The sequence below is a fragment of the Ambystoma mexicanum genome, chromosome 6p (genome assembly GCF_040938575.1).
Source record: "Ambystoma mexicanum isolate Mex_15411 chromosome 6p, UKY_AmexF1_1, whole genome shotgun sequence".
Lineage (NCBI taxonomy): Eukaryota > Metazoa > Chordata > Amphibia > Caudata > Ambystomatidae > Ambystoma > Ambystoma mexicanum.
This window is the reverse complement of record NC_090935.1, coordinates 684,085,942-684,109,693: the sequence shown is the minus strand read 5'-3', so window position 1 is coordinate 684,109,693 and position 23,752 is coordinate 684,085,942.

Below are 23,752 nucleotides of genomic sequence, written 5' to 3'. Positions count from 1 at the left end.
CTGCAGGGGCCGTGGAGGATGTAGAGGGAACACCTTGGAGGACCCACACGTGCAATTCACGTGTGGTGCTCCCCGCGCACCCCTGTAATACACGTACCCTGATGGAATCACGTGTGATACTTTCCGCGCACCCCGAAATACACGTAGCCAGGACATTCGCGTGTGGAACTTCCAGCGCACCCCTGGAATACACGTACCCTGCTGATATCGCATGTGAAACTTCCCGCACACCCCGAAATACACGTAGCCAGGACATTCGCGTGTGGAACTTCCCGCGCACCCCTGATATACACGTACCCTGCTGATATCGCGTGTGAAACTTCCCGCGCACCCCAAGATACACGTAGCCAGGACATTCGCGTGTGGAACTTCCAGCGCACCCCTGGAATACACGTACCCTGCTGATGTCGCGTGTGAAACTTCCCGCGCACCCCGAAATACACATAGCCAGGACATTCGCGTGTGGAACTTCCAGCACACCCCTGGAATACACGTACCCTGCTGATATCGCCTGTGAAACTTCCCGTGCACCACGAAATACACGTAGCCAGGACATTCGCGTGTGGAACTTCCCGCGCACCCCTGGAATACACGTACCCTGCTGATATCGCATGTGAAACTTCCCACGCACCCCTGATGTACACGTACCCTGATGGAATCGCGTGTGGAACTACCAGCGCACCCCTGGAATATACGTACCCTGCTGATATCGCGTGTGAAACTTCCCGCGCACCCCTGATGTACACGACCCTGATGGAATTGCGTGTGGAACTTCCAGCACACCCCTGGAATACACGTATCCTGCTGATATCGCGTGTGAAACTTCCCGCGCACCCCAAGATACACGTAGCCAGGGCATTCGCGTGTGGAACTTCCAGCGCACCCCTGGAATACACGTACCCTGCTGATATCACGTGTGAAACTTCCCGCGTACCCCTGATGTACACGTACCCTGATGGAATCGCGTGTGGAACTTCCAGCGCACCCCTGGAATACACGTATCCTGCTGATATCGCGTGTGAAACTTCCTGCTCACCCCAAGATACACGTAGCCAGGACATTCGGGTGTGAAACTTCCAGCGCACCCCTGGAATACATGTACCCTGCTGATATCACGTGTGAAACTTCCCGCGCACCCCTGAGGTACACGTACCCTGATGGAATCGCGTATGGAACTTCCAGCGCACCCCTGGAATACACGTAGCCAGGACATTCGCGTGTGGAACTTCCAGCGCACCCCTGGAATACACGTACCCTGCTGATTTCGCGTGTGAAACTTCCCACGCACCCCAAAATACACGTAGCCAGGACATTCGCGTGTGGAACTTCCAGCGCACCCCTGGAATACACGTACCCAGCTGAAATGACGTGAGGTACTTCCCGCGCACCCCAGTGATACACGTAGCCCACTTGCCGTGCTGGTACAGGGTTAGCGCAGCCCTTTGCGCTGGATTGGGGATTTTGATGGCTTTTCCCTGCGTGAGAGGCGTTCTTGGGGGCGTAACTGGCGCTGCTGCAGGGTCGCTGCGCCACTGTGCGCCACGGCTGGTTTTGGTAGCTCAAATCCATGAATACACTGTGCGCAGAAATGGATTTTAGCGCAAGCGGCTGGCGCAGGGATTCGCACGCGCACACTGTGCGCCAGCTGCGTGCGCCACTTGTGCGCTGAATTCTATGAATTACCCCCTATGTTTCTTTCAAGCCCACGAGTCATGGCCTTCAGCCATGGTCATTGGACACAGCCTTTGGCCAATGGCCACTGCACATGTTGCACCGATAGGTTTCTTTGGGGTCCACAGGCCAGGGCCACTGGCACAAACACTTATTTCCCCCTGTCTAGTAGATGTGACCACAACAGATGTCCCTCCTTTTATTTATTTTTCCTCAGTATCCATTGCCGCTATAATAGCCGATTCACATGGCAATCCCCTGATATAACGCTGAGAACACTCGTAAAATTAAAAAGTCTTTTCCATCCTCACAGGCACTCCCCATGTCCCTCCTTCCTTTTCCATAGGTGCCCCCACCCATCTCAGCAAATTCTTACCTCCCTGGCCCTCTCATATTACTCTCTTTCTCACTTTGCTTCGTGTGACACATTTTCGTTTCCATGCGCGTCTTGCGTTATTACTCTGGTAATCTCGCAAGATTCCCCGGGTATTCTGTAACTTGGTCCAAATCCAACCAGCAGTTTTTGTGCATTGGCTTTACCAAATTATGTGTGTTCCTCTATGGGAAATGAATGGGGGTAAGCCGAAAACAGCATTTTTTTGCTCTCTTAACAGGTTTTTTATTTTTTAACAAATCCTTTCTAAAATGTTCAGTCTAGGAAGGAGGCGGGGTGCTTGATAAACTTTTTGTTTGAAAAATATCAGCCATATCTGTCCTGCAAATCAATAGTTATTTCCTATCACACTAGGCTATCACCTTAAAGGGTGGGCGGTATAATTAAAAGGTGACATTTGAAAACATATTTAGTATTGTAGATGGAATGATTTACCATTCATTTCTTTCCTCCATTCGATACTGAAGTACAGATTACTAAAGAGACAGGCACACAGGTTTCAATTAATCCAGAGGGGAGAAGGACCCTATTTGTTTTCACCAGTATTGTTTTGGGAGCTTGACCTAGGACAGTGCACATATGAGGATGATATGCATACTTGTGTGTTGGGGGGGTCAAGAAAAATCAGACTGCACAACATTGCATGTGTATGATATCAATCTAATATTAACATAATGCAACATTCCGAAGAAATCTTTCATGGTAGATGAGATACAGTGTCAATGCATTGAAAGGTCTATAAGGATGAGAATGGAGGAGAGGTGAGGGTGGTGGGCAATAGTGAGAGAATTAGCAACGTGGATGAGAGCAGTTTTGATGCAGTGTTTGGAATGGAATACAGATTTGAGAGGATACGGAGCTGATAGTACCTTGAGATAGTTAAGTGAAGTTGACAGACACAGGTTCCTTAACAATTTATAGTGCAAATAATGCAATTGGAGTGCATGGTGGGTTGGCAGAGCAAAGGATGAGGAGAATTGTAATTGGTGTTAGAGTAGAAGTGAGAAAGAGAGGAGAGTGTGGGGAAGATCAGAGGAGGACACAATGGGAGACGGGGTGGAAGAATAAGAAGAGTGAACAGGGCAGCCCATGGTTTGATCATTGTAGTTAAGAAATAAGAGGTAAAGTCATCAACGGTGCGAGGGATGTAAACAGAGCAGCTCTTAGGGCAGAGAGAATAGTCTGGAGGTTCCTGACTAGTTTGCTAGGATGAGAGCAGAGGACAAACATGAATGTAACAGAAAGATTTGACTCTGTCAAGAGCAGTGGTCAGAATCAGTAAAAATACCTTGTAGACAGCGAGAAGAGAGAGAGATTGGTATTGGCACCAGAAGCAAATGCAGTGGTGCATGGTTGACCTCTGCAGCTGATGCCTGAGGAGATTCATGGTTAAAAATGATGGTGGGCAGGGGTAACGGAGTGTGCATTGTAATAATGATTGCAGGGGATGGACAGTGCAGAGCTTTATTCAGTAAAGCTCAGATTTAATTGGGGGAAGACACAGAAGCAAGTTGTTAGCCTGGTCCAGGTAAATGACCATGGAGTCAGGCTGGAAATTCCATTTGTTTGTAAATGAGGGAAGGGAATGGGAAAGTTGGGTAGAAATGGAGATGTGCCGTTAATGGGGGGTCATATGGGGAAGGGTCAATTCTGGGAGCAGAGGAGATCAGGGTAGAAGACACGAATATGAAATCTAGAGAGTTAAAATGAGAGTGCTTTACAAGGTTATGTAAAGTGACCCACTAGTTGTCACAGTTGAATCAAGTTGGAGCTGTTGGGCCTTAGACATATTGGTTCGGTGGAGATGACTTATTATGATGTCAGAGACATCATCTAGAAGGTTTTTGAGTAAATATTCAAGATCAGGTAAGAAGAGCTTGAGTGTGGCTGTTGGGCTGAGGGATGAGAGCTAGGCGCTCAAAGGTGGATGGAGTGAAATCAGAAAGGGGATGGGATGCTGATAGTGTGTCCCTGCTAATTTTGAGACCAACACCACAAGCCTTTTTGGCAACTCAATGGGTATGCCAAAATGACTACTGCTCCACAGGCATACGGGGATGAGTAGTGGCTAAACTGGCTACTCAACCCCACACTACCTCTAAACCAGCAGTAGTCCCTAACAAGAAAGAAAAATTAAAAAAAACAGACACTGTCAGATTCGTATACCTCCTTTGCTTTTCGTGGTGATGTGGGCTGAGGTCAGGCTATACAATTCAGAAGGGGTGTGAGTCGATAACAGTAGGAACCCAAACAAAGTACAATTAAAAGGATGTCCAATCCACATTCTATAAAAATATATAATTTATTGAAACAATAAAAATGCAATCAGCTGACTAAAAACACCAGCAAAAGCCCATGCAAAGAAACACAGAAAATGTAGACAGTTTTAGAATGTCACTCTGGGTAGATGAGCAGGGGTGCTCAAGAACTACATTGGCACACTTTTAATGTTCAGGATTGTCTTGTAACAAAATGGCAGAGAACAGATGATTAAGGTCCCTATGGTCCTAAAGACGGAACGAGGGGGGCAGGGTCTCTTCATAATATATTAGCTCTTTACTTTGGGTCTCTACAATCAGACGTAACAGGTCCCAACAATGATGTGCTGTACGGCAGCAGCATTGGCTTGTGGGTCAAAGATACTGGTGATGGAAGATGCTGTCAGGTCAGCAGTGCCTGATGTCTCAGTGGCCTCCGGAATGGAGACTCTGAGACTTGCCTTCAACAGTGAGTCGGTTTGACTGCCACAGCACAGTATTGTGGCCTTGCAGCGATATCAGCTTGTAGATCAAAGAAGCTGGTGACCAGGCAGCTGTGTTGAGTAAGGGAAATTAGAAGACTCAATGGTTCTCAGATGAGGAGATGGCAGAGCTTCGGAGACAAGCAAACTCACAGATATGAAGGCAGTTGAGAGTCCAGGTGAAGATGGTGCTGGTGGTTCCCATATGAAAGCTTGGACGCCGTTGAAGGTGCCCAAATTGGCATCAGGGCAGTTTGGAGATGCAGGAGAAGCAAGGGGTCACTGCCTTGGTTATGCACATGCTGGGAGTCCCAGTAATTCCTACTGTCTGACTGCTATTCAGACTGGTGCGCTGCTAACAATCTCTGCCTTAATGCCAAAGAGACTGAAATCATTCTCATTGGGACCCATGCTTCCTCCTGCCCTTCTACTCTCTGGCCACTCTCCGTGGGTCCCCTCCCCTCCCCCTCTTGTTAGGCTAAAAACCTTGGCATCATCTTTAACTCCTCTCTCTCTTTCTCTCCTCACATTGCGGACCTTGCCAAGAAGGCCCACTTTCAGCTGCACCTCATCATAGGCATTCTCCTTTTAGTCACCTTCCACCAGAAACTCAATATCTACAGAGCTCTGATCCTCTCCAGGCTGGACTACTGCAACAACCTCTTCCTCAATCTGCCTTTATCCTCCCTTCCCCCCCTTGAACTAACCCAAAACAGGGCTGTAAGACTTATACTTAGCCTCAAGCCCAGGGACCATCTCTCTCCAGCCCTAAAATCTCTCTACTGGCTCCTGGTGGCTGCAAGGATCAAATTCAAGACCCTCTACATCATCCACAAAGCTTTCTGGGGCCAAGGACCCAGCTACATCCAACTCTCTCTCCCTAAATACCTCCCTGCTAGACTCCTTCTGTCTTCTAGCTCAAACACTCTGCAGATCAGAAGCTTTTCCAAGCAGAGATTGGCAGGTAGATCTCTTTGCTCAGCAGGATCCTCCCTCTGGAATGGGCTCCCTGCCCCTCTCAAGATTAGCTGGATCTCCTTAAGTTATTGAAGCTTCTCAAGACCCTTCTTTTCTCTTCTTCCTTCCCTCTCCCCCTCCCCATGCCCCCCTCTGTCGCATTAACTCATTGACTAGCTGCCTTGTTCCTTTTGAGCTGCAGAGGGCCCCAGGTCCTCCTCGCCCAGTCTACCCCTGCACCCTGTCACCCTGAGCCTCCCCCCCTTAACCTGCACATGCCCTTCCGAGCCCCTTTCCCCTGACTAGCTGGGTGGGCTGTACTTCCCTACTGAGCCTGGTCCACCCCCATTCCTTTCACTTAGCATATGGTCCTCACTCCCTGTACTCCCTGCATCCCCTGGCACTTGCCCACCTATTCCCCCCTTAGCACTTGCCCAGCCCCACGTGTTTACAGGGGATCCAGGACAAGGTAAGTCCTTCTGTTGCACTCCGACTCCAGGCAGCTTGGCTGGCACCTACTGAATTTACTTTATCTCAAATGGCAGGGTCATGGTTCTAGTGCAGCCACGTTGAGGCCTTGTTCCAACAGCAGTCACACTCACTGTTCCTTTGGGAAGGTTAGGGGGAAAAGCTCACTGCTGCCTTACATGCCTTCTGTCTTCACCTACCTGGCAGAGGACTGGGGGATAGACTGTATCTCCAAGAGAGGCCAGGTGGACTCTTTGTGTCCTTGCGGAAGTCCAGAGATGAATGATTATGTACAAATCCACTGGGGATTGGTTGAAAGCAAGCCTACTATAATGGGTCCAATCCATGTTATTCAGCCAGTGACCTTTGCCTTCTGACATCACACCAAGATTCCCTTGCTTCCAGGAGATGGAGGGGACATGCAAAGGACAAGTGACCTAACAGAAAGCAACATGTTGGGACCCTTCTCCAGACCTAACTGTCCTCTCTGGCTACCCTAACACCACCCCCTATCCGCCCAGGCCTGCTGATTTCTGTTATCAGCTCCTTGGTGGGAGGCTTCCTTTGTTATGTCAGTGCTGCCTCTTTAGCACCAATCCCAGGGGACATCCTGGGGGAATCTTCTTTACCTTGGGGGAAGGTGGGCTTTACTGACTGCAGAAACAATGGGATAGCATCCAGGCTATTGTTCCTTATGGCAGCTGTGAAGAGACAGAGAGTTCACACTGGCATGATTTCCAATTGATGTGGCTTAATAAATGTGTGTCCTTATGAGAGCTGTGCCTGTGGTTAAGATTGATTCTAAACCTTCCAGCCACTTTTGGTTTTGCTTGTATCCTTAGCAGACACCATGCCACAATGAGGCATGGCTTCTATTTATAGATGTGCATGCCACCTGACAGTTTAAGGCGTACAATTATCCGAATGTAGATCAGAGCTGCGGACAGTTGAAATGTCACCCCTGCTTGCAGGGACCTGGTGTTCTCACAGCTGTCAGGGATGCACAGGTGAATTTTGAACCTGTTCTGTGCATGTCTTGTTTCAGAAAGGCATCTCAATGCACTGTCATTTTGGTATGCAGCATCTTGAAAGGGGGGCCTGATTAGTGGGGCACCCTCTCAGAAACAGAATTACCTTCATCGTTTTATTTTAATAAAAACTCAGAAAATCCTAGGATAGCACACCCTGGCAGATGGCAATCTGTCACAAGGAGAGTGAGAGAAAGAGGCAAACTCAGTGTGACAGGCTGGGAGGGTGGCAACTTCATGGGGGAAATACAGGTTTCAGTGATTGTTAGCCATGACTGAGAGTTTGGAGCAATGGGAATCAAAATGTTAAGAAAGGGGGGTTTGGGCATTCCAGACGGCCATTAAGATGTCAGTAGGTGGGGAAAGGAGGCATTTGTTGGAGTAGTTGAAGGGATGCTTCCAGGATTGATGGGATTGGAGTGGGCAGGATGTGATACAGAGGTGTATGAATTTGTGAGGAAGGTGGGGGATGGGGAGATGGTGGTAGGGAAGTAGAGGAAGTGAATAGGATTAAATGATCATGGGTAGAGGCTATGGTAGAGAAGAAGAGTGGCGTGGAGTGTATGGAATGGCGGTAGCATGGTAGGAAGGGGGAAGTGGGGGAGGTTGTAGGTGGGACATTAGGGTTCTAGGCGAACAAACACTGCAAGGTACACAGCATTAGGCGACCAAAACAAATGAATTTTAAAAGGCATTAGATCCTAGGTGACCAAACACTGCAAGTTAAATATACAGGGTCCTTGCCGACTAATACAAACATTATTTAAAAAAATCACTAGGTCCCAGGTGACCAACGCTACTGATGGCCCTAGGCAACCACACAACTGACCAGAGCACAGAAACGAGTCACAGAATACTCAAAGTAACACAGAGAGAGTAATGGAATCGAAAATCTGCTGCTGTGTGTTGTGAAACGGTGTGTTTATACTTATAGAGGAAAGAGGCGTCCTGCCATTTCCATGGCGACACTTCATTAGCTGAGGCGCAGCGATTGTTGACACGAAACATGCTTTGGCGTTGGGAAATGGGCGGTACGCGTCTGCTGATGTCAGGCTCAGGGGCGGGGGATTTGATTTAGTGCCGCAAAAGCAGGTGAGCCAGGGCGATGCGGCAAGTGATAGGATTATCACAAAATGGCGGCTGATTTCGAGTGCGTTAATGGACGAAAAGTTGGGTAAGGTCCATAGGAAAGTTTTCTACGATCTACCGATTTATGCTTAAAAACACATGGCCGAACCGTAGGGACAATAAAAAAAAAGTCCCGGAACTATCCTTTAAGTGCACAAGGTCCTGGGCAACCAAACACTGAAAGTTTAATGCACAGGGTCCTAGGCAACTTCTGTACTGTACGCATGACACAATGACTATCACACTTTTGTTGGTTTTATGAAGGTACGGTCAGTGCGTGGAGACATCTGGCATGGCTCTCCAAAGGAGTTGTCATACATTTAACAACCAAAATGAGATAGCATAACTACAACTTACACGTTGTGTCAGGAAGAGAGCGAGAAAACACGTACCTTTTGACTTGCACTATCTAAAAGCCACATTTGCTTTCCTATAAAGGGAGCCATGTGACTGTCGTTAAGTAACATGGGACGAGGAGCTCACAGCTACAAGGATTCGGGGAATTTGAGGTGGTCATTTTTGCAAATTGTTTTCCAATTAATTGTTTGTTTCTCACGTGCCCCCGAAGGTCATCATTGGATTGCTTGAGGATGAACCTCTCTATCTCTGCCTATTTTCAATCGGCCCACATATTTACTCTTACCAGTGTACAATCCTCTTACTGATGGTCACATAAGACAGTCCTGTGCACAGACAGACACACACAAAAGGGCCTGATTCATGGAAGTGTGTTATAATGCGCAATACCATAGGAAAACGTTCCATGAATCAGGCCCACAATGTATTGGCAAGAGAAAATGAAGTATGTGGCGTGTTCTATATTAATTGCATTATGTTTCCTGTTAATAAAACGTAAGACACCTTTAGCTAATCTCATTTCGCCCATGCATTGTGCCTCTACCCCAACACACAGATTTGTGTGTGCAATGTATCACTCTGGGATTTTCACACGTTGGATGCCACGACTGAAGCAGACTGAAACATTGTTTCGAACGTTGCAATATTTGCTCTGGCTGCACTTTGATGGGCTTTTGAAGGAAAGGGTGTCACTTGAAAGTGAATAATTTCTTGCTTTGCGAATATTGGTCAAAGACTGATACATGAGTCGGGCCAAGACGGTCTCTGATTTGGTTGGGAAACAATCTGTGAATAGCCTAGTGATGAAACAGACATTACTAAAGCGGCAGCTGCTGGGTGAGTAACGGTGTGCTGTGTTCAGCGTCACGGCTCAGTCTGCTAGTCACAGGTCACAGGTCAGCGCAGTCAGCGGTCAGCGTCACCGCCACCGCCCAGTCCCCGCCTCAAGCACTCGTCAGTTCTGAGGCTGTGTCGGCCATGCCCACTGACTCGATAGTTTAGCTGGGTAATTTTTTTTTTTACGTTTCTTATTACCTCAACCGAAGTCAGTCCACATAAGGTAGTGATTTAAAGTGGAAACAAGGAGCCCAGCTCTCCATGAGGGAAAGGTGAGGCCCAGTTCACGCACTGCGTGCACTTCGCCAGGGAAATGAAACCAAGCTGAGATCTGGCAAATATATTGCGTTTTCCTTTCGTAGGGTCAATCCACACTTCTCTATTTGCAAACATGAACTGACATTTAGCCGTGAAGACCACAAGCTCTGTAAATTGCCCGTATTGAGTGAACAGGTTAAGGATTTTACACGTTAAACTCAGAGCACAAAACTCATTTTCTAAATGTTATGCCAGTGACCATTAATTCTTTTGAGGATTTGTGCTCCAAGTGAGGTAAAGATGAAGAAGGTTTTGAGAAATAATACAATAGGTGTTACCTAAAATTAAATAAGACAATGCACACATTTGTTGAAGGACACTTATGGAACGATTGGTTGTTAGTGTATTGGCAGGCATTTAACTTCATAGTCTGTCAATTTGTTTCTGGTGCTCTGAAGTCATTTGTGTCCTATGCGAGAATCCTATTGTTTCACATGCACATTGCATGACCAGGGTCAAGGCACTATTTGAGCAATATTACAATATTCCTTCCAGAAATGCTGCCCACCTAGCATGATTCATATACTAATTGGCACGGTTGCCTTTGACGCAAGACAGCCTTAGCGTGTCACAGACACTGGGTAACATAGATTTACATGTATACATTTGTAGCCTTTTCGCTTTAGAAACGTATAAGGGAAGCCTTACCCACGAGTTAGTCGCGCTTAGAGGACACGTTGGCTGATGTTTCTAAGTGTGAATGGTATGTACCGGCCTCCTCACACTCGTTGACTCTCTAAGTGAAACTGTGCTGCTCAGTTTGGGACCTGATGCTCTAACAACCCACTAGAGACTAAAATAGGAGCTGCCAAAAAGCCCAAAGGAAGTCGAGAAAGACATCTCATCTCTTCCATCGAGAAACTTATAATGACAACTGAGTGAATATCTTCAGGCTATTGTGTGTGTGTAAAATGCTTATTTATTTATTTATTTGCATTTTTAAAGCACTCACACAGCCCGGGGGCATCGAGGCACTGTTGCGGAATATTTAGTTATTGTCTTTGTTGCATATTTATAACGCGCTTAAATACCCAGAGGTTTCTAAGCGCGGACCAGGGATCGAACCTGTGTTGCTTCATGTCGCCTTGCTTCCAAGGCGAACACGTTGCCACTGAGCTATCCTCCCGGGCCTATAATAGTATTCTAACATTTCTGCAGCTAACGATGTAAGTATGTCCTCATTAGTCATGCACCCAGCTCCCTTGTCAGTCTGTCATCGCCCTAGTATAGAATTCCAGGACCAGTGTAACAAGTTGTAATGACTTCTATCTATGGAATATATTTTAATTTCTAGTGCTTCATTTGTTTATGGAGAAATATCCCTGATTTATGTATACCCCCACCACAATAATCCCACCCCGCAAACTGGAACAAATAATCTATGTATTATGTTGCATTTAAAATAATAAATGAAGATGTTAATTACATGCAGATTGTTTACAAAAAGGAACATGTTGTTGCTCTAATATTTTCATTCCACTTCACACGCTTGACTACAAATTAACCCTCAAAATTAATTGCAACTATGGAATTGATTTAACCTACTTTATACTTGAAATGAGTGTTGAGGTTCGATTTGTAGTGGTATGGAGTTTGTGTTTATACCTTGAGTTTCATAGTTTAATTTATAATGATATACAGTGAGTGTTTGTCCTTAGTGTTGTTATTCCCACTTTTTGTTTACTTTACTTTTTTTAGAGTAACCTTAATCCTTGATTCAAAATGTTTGTTTGCAATCTATAATTTCAGTGTTTTGTTTTCTGCGAATACGGTGTATAGCGTGTGAGTGTATGTAGTATGAGTGTTTGCTGTAAGAGTGAATTGGTATGTGAGCGTATGGCATATGAACAATACAGTTTCATATATATAGTAGCATGCATGTATAATATATGCATCTTCTACATGTACCTGTGCATTTTGTATAGAAGCTTGAGATTGATTCTGAGTGAGTGTAGCAATAGAGTGTGTTGTAATAACATGTTGTGTGATTATGTGGACAAAAGAGTATGTTACATAACAGCACATGTCATAAGTATGTGTGTTACAAGAGTGTGTGTGTTAAGAGTGTGTGTTGAAAGAGTGTGTGTCATAAGAGTGTGTGGCATACGTGTGTGTGTCATAACAACTTGTGCCCCAACAGTGTGCGTCTTAAGAGTGTCATACGTGTGAGTGTCACAAGAGTGTGTATTTTAAGTGTGTGTTGTAAGAGTTTGTGTCATAAAACTGTGTTCATAAGTGCATGTGTGTTAAGAGCCTGTGTTTTAAGAGTGTATGATATAAGGGGGATTTAAGGAATATGAGTATATGATGTGTAGGTTTCTGGCATGTGAGTTGATTGCATATAATTATTGTATGAGTGTGTGGTATAAACCATGAAATGCTCAAGTCCTATAGCCATCCTACACTTCTGAAAACTTGCACTGAACTAAGGTTTGACTTTCATGTGAGTTTTCAAAATGTGCAAGAGGTGCATGTGAGATACACAGTTCATACATGATCACAACTTCCACCTACTGAAAACTCACAACAAAGCCAATCTGACTTTCATGTGAGTTTTGAGTTGTGTATTAGTGTACTTGGCCTAAATTAACTTATTCAACATATCTGAGTATATTTTGTAGAAAAGCTGCACAATGATGTTGAGTGTGTTTAATATACATGCTACATGTACGCTATGTATAGAAGATATACATTGATTCTGAGCATGTAACATAATAGCGTGACAACACGTGGCATAAGTGCATGTGTCGTAAGTGTGTGTCATAAGAGAGTGTGTGGTAAGAGGTGTGTCGTTTGTGTCATAGGAGAATGTTTCACAGAAGCATATGTTTTTATTTATTTTGTTTTATTTTTGCATTTGTAAAGCATGCACAAGCCCACAGGTAACTGGGCGCTAGTTACATGAGATACAATTGATGAACATGACCATAGCAGTTATCAATTAAATGCCAAAGTTGAAACATCAGTGCGTTGTGGCTTGGATAAATGAGTCAGCGAAGTGTCATGGCAGATGAAGGAATAGTCAGTTGAAAAGCCACATCATAAGTTGTTTCCTGAAGTCTTTGCAAGAAGGTACTGTTCTGAGATTCTTAGTAGCATGTGTCATAAGAGCATGTATCATAGGTGAGTGTCAGAAGTGTGTAATAAGAACGTTGTCATAAGACTGTGTGGTGTAAGACATATGTTTGTTTGATGAGTAAGTGCATGGAATTTGAGTGAATAGTATATTCGTGTTTGGTATGAAGCCATTACATGCACATGTCATATACGTTTGCAATTAAAATGTACATTGAAGTCAAGTTTGACTTTGATGTGAGTTTTCAATATGTACAAGGGGTGCACATGAGTTGTACAGTCTGCACATGTACAAAATGTACATCTCCTGAAAATTCATATCAAAGCTGGTCCTGACTTTCATGTGAGTTTTCAGACATATATTGGGGGAAACATGTACATAACGTACACATTGTACATTTTGTATACAAGCTGTCCATTGATCCTAAGTGTGTGTAATATACATACTCTACATGTGGAGCACATTTTGTATGGCTTTTGTACATTGATCCTGAGTGTGTGTGCCCTATGCACAATGGGCATCTCCTGAAAACTCACATCAAAGTAATTCCTGACTTTGATATGAGTTTTCATTCGTACAGTAGCGGGCATGAGTGTAATGTACATCGTCAAGACATAGATGGACAGTTCATATCATAGATGCACATTCATTCTGCTCATGCATAATATGAAGATAAATCTTCAATTGTGAGACCTGTTATTTAAATGCCTTCTTTAGGTTCTAGTAGACTTAGAACTTATAGACTTATATATACATATATTTTTGACCATTGATAAAAAGCTTTTTCATCCACAGAAACACCAATTAATTATATGTAAGATGTTATGTTTAGGCAGGTCAACAAGATACATCTTTGCCAATTAATACTGTGAGGTATGTGTCAGGCTTTTGTTATTATACACTGTCACCTGCTAGCAACGAGTATGCTCCAGCATGCCCTCCTCGGACTGACATCCAGAGAGTGCTGGTAAAACAAGTGTACTTTTTTCTGAACCCATGTAGACCTCTCAGTCTATTACCCACATCTTCTCATAAAGGAAGGGCAATGTCTGGACCATGGCCTTCTCATAAAAACCTATGTTGACGCAATCGTGAAATCCGTTTTATTCCAGATCCATCACCTTAGAAAAATCGCCACCTGGTCCTGCTGGCAAATGAACAGCACTAACATGTGACATGACTAATTCCAGGCTGGGCTGCTGCAGCAGACTCCTTCCATGGATGCCCAAAACAAATACAGACAAATTCAATGGCCGATAGCACCACAACTAAATTGATCAAAGTCCTCCAGTGCTGTATGCACTCCTGTTGATGGCCAGAGGAGAGCTTCCCATTAACTTTAAAATTATGTTTAATACAGCCTGTTTGGCCCATAAATGTCTGTATGATTTTTCTGAAAGTGGGCGAACGCTATGGTCATTGAATACTCCCAAAAGAGAGAACTGAGATTATCCTTAGCACATCCTCTGGGAATACACAACAGTGGCCATAGTCTGCTGGGGAAAATGTGTTGTCTCTTTCAGGCTGCACATTCTAGAACAGTCTCCATTTTGCTTGGGGAGATATGAATGCCTTTGTTATAAGAGAGTCAACTGAAGGCTTTTCACTTTAAATTGTAAAGTTTCTGTTCCAGGTCAGTTTCTTTGACCATAGCTAGACATATTGGTACTGCTTTTATTGGTGGTTTCATATTGTGTTCTATATAAGTGTATACACTCCACTCACTCACTAATAGTTTGCAATAAATTGATCCTTCAGCTGCAAATGTTAGTTGAAGCAATGAAAACCATCAGACCACACTGATTGACAGTGCACACTATTGGAAATATTGAAGTGCTTTTGTTTGCATTGTTAGCAAAGTCTTATGATGAAAATGCAGAGTCGAGGAAGCACACTTCAGCCTCAAGTGAGTGAAGTAAGCATCTTTATTGTTCATCATCTTTGTTGCAGGTTAGTAATATTTCTTCGGTTTTTAACTTGGAATTGCAGACATATGACACAGCCATCCTCGGCAGCCAACTCATCGGCTGTCATTCCTGGAAAACTGGCTGCTCCCACCCAACATTCCACAGCAGCATGCATGACATCTTCACCAACTTCCACCAAGCATTCATTCACAGACTGATTCAAATCATCACACGAAGATCAAATACCACGCTTTTTTTGGTGAGATCAACATTCCATGATCGCAAATGATATCTTTGTCTGCTGTGACACTACAGCACATTCTTAACTGCCAGGCTATTATGCAAGTCTATGCAAAAAGGACGAGCATACTCGTCCTTGGCACTTAATATGGAGTGGTCATAAACTGTAGGGTGTGTCCAATAGTGTGGGACCAGACAGCATGTCTTGAGAGAGGATGCACTGGGATCCACCAGCATGAACCATCAACAACAGGTTCTGTGGTACACTGAAACTCCTTTCCATGCCCAGTTTGATGGGGCCTCATGGCCAGGCAAGGAGCACATTCCGGAAAATAAAGACTAGAAGAATTACCCCCTCCACTCACGAAATGTCTCCAGGCTGTGCAGAACGGAAAGGAATGCTGATGAAGGCCAAAGGCAACAGGATCAAAAGAAAAGCGGTACAGAATAGGAGGAAGGGAGAGAATGATGGGTTGGATATGGAAAGAGGACACACATAATGGAAGGTGAGCAGTGAGTAAAGTCCAAATGGGAAGGAGAGAAGAGCCAGAATAGGGACAAGAGAAAGAGATGAGCGACTGAGAAAACTCAGAGCAGCAGGAATAGTAGGGCAGAGATGAAATGGAGGCAGAGAGATCAGAAACGGAAGTATAAATGTGAGCGTGACTGGCAGAGTTAGTATAGTGACATGGTAGTGGAGACAAGAGAGCAGAGGTTCTTGGTTGGCGATACGAAAGGGGGAAAGAACAAAATAACTGTTCTAGTCCAATGCTTTGCAAAGGTATGGTAGGCCTGACAAGTCATTTGTACCAAAGTCCCATTTTGCAATGTTTGCATGATGAGAGATGAGTCCTAAAACATTAATTCTCTTATAATGATGTCACCCCAAACATTTAAAATAGAGTGGGAAGCTGGTGCCAGTTGCGCCGAGGACGCCCATGCGTTCCTGCTGAGATGCGAAGGGGTTGCTCTCATCCATCACTACATTACTCCTTGTATCACAATACTTTTCTGTGACGTCATTCAGCAGCCTCCCTCCGCTCACATCTAGTGAGCATGGGCAGACGCTTTGCGCCAAGGCCTGCACCATTGGTTTCATGTGCCATTTGCCACGTAGTTTTCTGCTCTCCTACTGGGCACGCGTGTATCGATTCTCTGAGACTCGCCGCTTGCGCCATGCATTGGCGCCCGGCTTTTGCAATGCTCACTTTCTCCATCTGCATAGCCGCCACACCCCACACCGCCTTCCCGGGTCCTGCATTGTGTTACCTGATTCCTGAATTGACTTTGCTTACTCTGCGGCCCTCCACATATTCCCCACTCCCCTGCCCTCCACCAGCCCGACCCCCACCTGAAATAACACACTGACTCGGGTTGTGGATGAACAGGCCGCAGTTGCTTTATTACGCAGGAGGTAGCTTACAGGTTCTCCGTTACTTTTTACTAGGTAATACAGTATCAGGTTATTTTGCTCTGAGCTGCACACCCTTACACTCCCCACTCGGTGGCAAGCAGCATCCATTGAACAGAACTGACGCCGTTACTTTTCTACTTTAACTTAGTATGAACTCAAACTTGATGGCGAGCAGCATCCGTTAAGCAGAACTGAGGCCGTTACTTTCCGCTTTAACTTAGCATGAACTCGAACTTGATGGCGGGCAGCCTCCATTGTGCGCAGCAGACCCCGTCAACTTTTCCACTATGTTAACTTGTTAACTTGTTCTTCGAACACTCCCCATTTTGGTACCGGCTTTATTTTCAGCCGGTTCCACTTTTACTACTTTCCCAGGTGCAGGATCATTAACCTTTTCACTCCCTGTCGCCTGCCCCAACCTTTGCCCCCACCTTTGCTCCCCGTTGGCCAGGTGTAGGTGCTCTAACTTTCCATTCACCCAACCCATTCCTAACCCCGGCCCCCAGCTTCCAGGCCCCATCTTATTCCTTGCCCCTGGGGTCCAGCTGCTCTCTCGCCTCCCCTCCTCCTTAGGTACCTGGCCCCTTCCACTCGGTCTCCAGGCCTACTACTCACTCTCCGTTGCTTGTGTGACTCACCCATTGTTGTTCCCCCCTTAGGTTTCTGTTCTCCTTCATTTCTTGTTGCACTTGTTCCCTTCCCTTACCCCCGTGGCCTGCTCCTCATTCCCCTGGGGGTTGTTCCGCGCACTCTCCTCCCTTTTACTCCCCCCTGGTACCCAACCTCTAGTTCTTTACCAACTTCCCAAGTAGCTGCGCCACTTTCCGTACATTTGTCCCCTTCCCCCTTTCCCGATTAACTGAATTCCCCTGCGCCCGGTTACCTTGTGCCTGCCACCCCCTATCGCCAGTTGCTTAGCCCACCACCAGCCTTGATCCCTGCACCTATCCACTTCCCATTCCTTTCTGCCTCCCACACATATGCCCCCCCGTTCCCCGTGGCTTGCTGAGTTAAGTACTCCGCTGCTGTCAAACTCGAACACTGCCAGTCCCTTGTGGATCCTGCAGGCCTTCCAGTCTGGAGCACCATGTACCTCAACTGCGACAATCCAGCTGTGAAATTCAAACACAGATTAATACATTCAACAATTTCTAACAATTTGTGTTTTTTACTCATTTACTTTGTTCGGGTAGGCGGGCTGTTGTTTCTTCCTTCTGAGGCCAGGAACAAGAGGCTGCTTTCCCCCATTTCCCTGCTTATAAGCCCAACCAACAGTGATGGCCTAGCTCGCCCCTGCCCCCATATGCCCCTTTTTCACGCCTTGTTGTCCTTTCCCTCCCTTGTTCCAGGGCCTGTGGCCGGCTAGTCTGGAAGGTGTCCCCCCTACTCCCGCCTTCCCTATTGTTGTAGGTTGATGGGATCCTTGGCCCCAGGGTTGGCTTGTGGGGGGACAGAACGGTCACGTCTGCTTTTAGCCCTCACTGCGTTCGCCGCATCCCTGGGCTTTCTTTTAATTCCTCTTTACATTCCCATTGAAGTATCACGCTTCGTGACAGAAAGGCATGCTGGAATTCTTAGGCTTCTCTGCCCATTAAAATCGCTGTCCTTTCTTGGACTTTAGTTTGTGCCAACCGTCGCATGCAGACAGTTTGCCGTTGTTCCACTTTCAAATTAACGTACCTCGTTAGAAGGCAACTTGAACCGCAGTACAAGCGAGCCAGTTGGTTCAGAATGTGTGAAGGCGGGTTCCACAGACACACATTTTAAACTGTAGTGCTTATGATTTGTAAACAAAAAACGAACGTTATTATTTATTCTGAATGTTTTATCCCGAATACACCAATTGTCATATTTTATAGACTTTGGTCATTTTTAGAAATATATTTGGTATTGAAAACAAACATAGAATATTGATTAGGATCACAGCAGATGTGTTTATGTAATCGAATTCTATATTATTTTAGTTGCATATTTTCCCTTCAGAAGGTTCTGAATGCACAAACTCAGATAGGTGCGAGTGCCGGCTTGTAATAGGAAGAAAGTGTGGGAATTCACGTGCTAAATCTCCCAAGAGGCGTTTGTTACACCTGCTTTATAAACATGTGCGGAATGAACAGTGGGCCTCATTATGAGTCAGGCGTTAAGGGGTTAACGGCGCCGTAAACGGCGCCGACCCTTAACGCCTGATTACAAGGTCCCTTAGCGCCAAGTGATTTTAACGCCTGCTTTTTGCAGGCGTTAAAATCCATGGCGCTAAGGGACCATGGTGCTAATTACGCCACCGTAATTTACGGTGGCGTAATTAGCGCCTTCCCCACTCCCATTATGCCCTATGGGGCAAAAATGGGAATGGGGAAGGGTAAAATGGGAAATGGGGATTTACCGCCCCACTCACCTTGGAATGGGGTGGTAAATCCGCCAACCACCATGGCGTAAACATAGTTTACGCCATGGTGGTAAGGGTACGACCCAGGCGGTAACTTACCGCCTGGGTCGTAATGAGGCCCAATGTGTGCTTAAGTCTCCATGGGCCTCATTACGACCCAGGCGTTAAGGGTTAATGCCGTCGTTAACCCTTAACGCCTGATTCTGATTTTAACGGCTGCTTTTAGCAGCCATTAAAATCCATGGTGCTAACCCGCCATGATGCTAATTACGCCACCGTAATTTACGGTGGCGTAATTAGCGCCTTCCCCACTCCCATTATGCCCTATGGGGCACAAATGGGAATGGGGAAGGGAAAATGGGAAATGGGGATTTACCGCCCCACTCACCTTGGAATGGGGCGGTAAATCCGCCATCCACCATGGTGTAAACGTAGTTTACACCATGGTGGTAAAGTTGGCGTACTTAGCGCCTGGGTCGTAATGACCCCCCATATGTTCCATGCCGATTTCGCATGGTCGGGCCTATGGTTACTAGACCTGGTTTCCCGGTGTAATTGCAAATGTGGGTATGATCAGTCACTCAGTTGCCTGTTATGTGTTTCCGTCCAGTGCCAGCTGTTTGCCTGTAGTGTGGGATCACGAGTCTGTACCTATATGCACCTGATTGCATTGAGAGAGGAAGTAGCGCTGGAGAGGGGAGAAGATGAGCCATGCAGGTGTGTAGAAGAGGGAACACCCTCCCACGCCTGTCCTTCTCCAGCACACGTGTTTCCAAGCAACTCAGGAAGGGGTACAAGTAGTAAACACAAATAAAGTGACCTTCGCCCTTTCGCATTCATACCTGTGATTTTCATGGCGATCTGGGCAGAATTAGAAGATTGGATGCCCTTCACCCCCCCCCCCCGCATAGACATAGTCTATGGTGAAAAATGAAAAATCGGGGCGCAGCACAAAGTTTTAGGAGCTCAATGCGGAACTAACACGGAGTCAATGCTAGTATTGGGAGGAGCCTCAGATCGGTTCTATGCTGAAATATCCCATGAAAGAAGAATCAAAACTAAATTTAAACAATATGGATAAAATTAAAAGGTAAATAAAGTATGCATTTTTCATTTAAAGTAGTCTTACAGTGTTACTATGACAATGTGAGGAAAGCCTGGTACCTCACGAAATTCTCCCCTTACGAGCCACACAATCAGTTTTTTCCCTTTTCTGAAGTGCAATAATCTGACGTCTTTACTCTGACGACTGACTCCAATGTATAATCCTTGCATTTTTTTCAATAGAGGCATTGTACATTCTGTGAATTAGGAGCCACGGAACGGGTCTTTGCACTTCTTTAAGATGTATTTTTTGTAAATAGCACTATAAAAAAAGACCTTCTTTTTTACTGACTTCTTTTTAAGTGGTTGTTATATTCAATATGGCATTTTACTGTGGGTTATTTTTCATGTGGGATTCTTCCGGATCCAGCCGTCAGCTGTGACAGTAATACTAAAACGGAAAATGTTGGAAATGGAGTGGGCAAAAGAGACAACATAATTGAGTCTTCTATATTATTCAATTATAATTGTTCTTTTATAACATGCTTAATACCGGTGACCAGTTTCTAAGCGCAAGACCGGCATTGAAACCTGTGCTGTTATGCGTTGTCCGACCTAACAGCAGGCATCTTACTCCCTACTCATTATGGCCAATCACAAAGTAGGCTTGGGCATTTTAGTGGCAAATGGAAATGTCACCCATCGATGCTGACCAAGCACTAGTGCTGGTTATGCACTCTCTTCTTCCAAACATGTTTCTGAGTTTGATAAAAAAAAAATTGGATGTCATGACAGACACATGATGGAGAGTTGATATCAAAGAGCGGAACCCCAGAAACCTCTATCCAGTAGCTAGTGATAAGGGGAAGATATAATGTAGTGGTGGGGGGAGGTAGTAGGCAGCTAAGAGTGCACAACCTACATTAGGAGAATGAAATAATAACTGGTATGCAGGTGTAATTCTACCTATTGTAAGAGGATTCAATCCAGCACTACAGCTAAGTCAATGCCTAGTCTGGGATACTGAATGGAAACCCTTATTGATATATCTTTATGTCCAGTTCATGAGTTCTGGATGACTACCCCTATATAACACCCCTCTCTTGGAACCCCCCTGACCCCACTGAGCCAAGAAGTAGTTCTGTTTTGCAAGTTTAAACGGTTTATTTGAGAATGTAAACAATATATATATATATATCACACTTTATAATAAATTAATAATTAATATCACACTTCAGAACATGAGCAGTTAACAACAATGGGTAATGTTCTACTAATAAACTGATTTGATTACCCAGGAGTAGTATAAAGGATGAGGTAGCACGCTTGGGAATAGGAACAGAAGAATAAGATGGTAGAAAATGCTGTATCTAGTTTCAGATGGATGCAATGTTGAATGAAAATGCAATACAGAAAATACTCAATATGATTTCAACAAAACAATGTAATCACTTTTCTCTGGCAATCCACCCCCCCCTTATGCAATGTAAGGAAATGAAGAGGAGAGCACACAGTTCTTAGAAATGCATTCAAATGTAATTCAGTTCACCACAGCAAGCTTATACAACAATAGGAGTTTTGAAACACAGGCAAAATGCTTTGAATATGGTGACAATGCAGCGAGAAATATGCTGAAAATACTTTTAATTCCCTTCAGGAGGTTCAGGGTGAGTGGTATCTAGTTAATATGAGTTCAGGCTCACTTTAGCAATGATTCAGAGATGGTGATTAAGAGGCAAACGAATTTTTAGCAAGGAAAGAGATGACTGCTGATGGTTACACGTGGCTGGATTTTTAACCAAATCGCAAATCGCGGTAAAATTCGCAAGTGCGTGAATCGTGATTACGGCAAAAGTATAAGGATCAGCAAGTCGGTTCTAAGCTCGTTGAAAAGCTGATATTCTAGGCTTTCAGAGGAAAGTTAAACCAAGTTCCTAGCCCAAACGGTTCCAGAGATACGGAGGAATAAATTAAGGTAGTTCTTCGGATTTGAAATTTTAAAAGTTCAAAGCGACAGGTTACAGCTTGCAGCTAGAAAATGACAGGTGACAGTTCTATGTAGGTTAAATAGATTGAATTATATTATATTAAACTAAGGGATATGTTCTGAGTTTTGCTGAGTACTCACAAGAGATTTTGGACAGGAAGGAGACTTTGTCACGGATCCGGTCACTGCGCACAGCACTTCACAGCGATCTGGTCTCCGATTCCGAGTACAGCTCTGCTTTCTGGGTCACCGGCACTGCTCCTGGATCTTGGGTTCTGCTGGTCTGGTCTAGCACCGGTCTGCACGGCTCCTGGTCCCGCTTTCTCCGGACACAGCACTGATCTGCACGGCTCCTGGACACTGCTACGGGTCCCGGCAATGTTCTAGGCAGGGAATTCAAACAGCTCGCCCGGCTGTTGATAGTCTGCAAATGATTTTTGGGCCTGCTGACAAATACTTTTACTTGCAGTGGGCCTTCTTGGTTCAAAGTTCTGTAGTCTCTGTTTAGCTTGGAAGTCTAAGTGTAGGATCTCTGGATGTGAAGTCGTCGATCAGCATGCTCCGCAGCAAATGGAATTGAATGTCCTCTCTAGCTTCCAGTGGCTCTTTTTATGTCTTTTGAAAGTCGGTGTGTGTGCAGCATCACTAGCCAGCCCCTCTCTGAACCGCCCATTGGTCAAGCTTTCCGCACTGCTTTGATTGGGGAAGGAAATGTGTGTCATGGTGATGCTGTTTTATGGTCTGCAGAAAGGATACTCCCCTGTCAAATTGCACACAAATCTATATTTGACCCAAATACATATTTGCACAAGTACACATTTGTTTAAAATTACATGCACCCATCACATATCACATGAGGTATACTCTGTTCAAACTCTGCTCTTCCTGGGGGCTTGCATTCAGAAATGGCAACATTTTGTGCATTTTAGTGGGTTTTGCAACATCGGATTTTTCTCCAGATTTATACACATGTACACCCCCCTCCCACACATAGCTCAGTAACTTTCCAGGTCGCTAGCTTAAACCCAGAGTATGTGGTGTCAATAAATAGTGGGGTTTTGCCCCAGAACATCACACAAATTCCCAACGCGTCTTAAAACGTGCACAGAAAAATCACAAGAACGATGGTATCATTTAAATAATTTTGACAAGTCCGCACTCTGAGTTATACATCTTTCTTAGAATCATATTCTGGCCAACAGGGGTGTGTCTTTTCAGGTCACATGGTGTAGAAACCAGTTTATCCAGTTTCTGCCAAGCTCAGAGACCCTGCCCCTCCCAGCTTCTGCCAAGAGGAAGCTATTTTACGGCCCCCAATATAACATTTGCCTGAGTCAAGGAAGGGCTGTGTTCAAAAGGAAGCCACTTACGACCACCCAAATAAACCATCTGCCTGGGCCCTTTCTTTAGTTTCTTGCAATCCCCTGGTAATTCAATCAGAGAGTTTGTGACCTCCTTTTGGCAGGAGCAACAGAATGCAGCCAGGCCTGGGAATGCATTTGTTGGGCAAGCCCCCACTCCTGTCGGGGGTAGCTGTCTGGCAGAATTCCAGTTCCTTAAGCCAGGTTTCAGGTAAAATGTCACTTTTTGTTCCCCAGTTTAAGTCAAGACAATGTTTACATATGCAGCTAGAATGCTGATTCTAAGTTCAAAACTATGACATTTTAACAGTTACAAACTATGTGACACTCAAAAGTAGGTCACTCAGTTAATTAAAACATCTTGATTTTGGTGGTTTTAATCCAGTTTCAGTTAGGCGGCTGACATGCATAGCTCAGCCAGTTTTGTTATGAACATTGT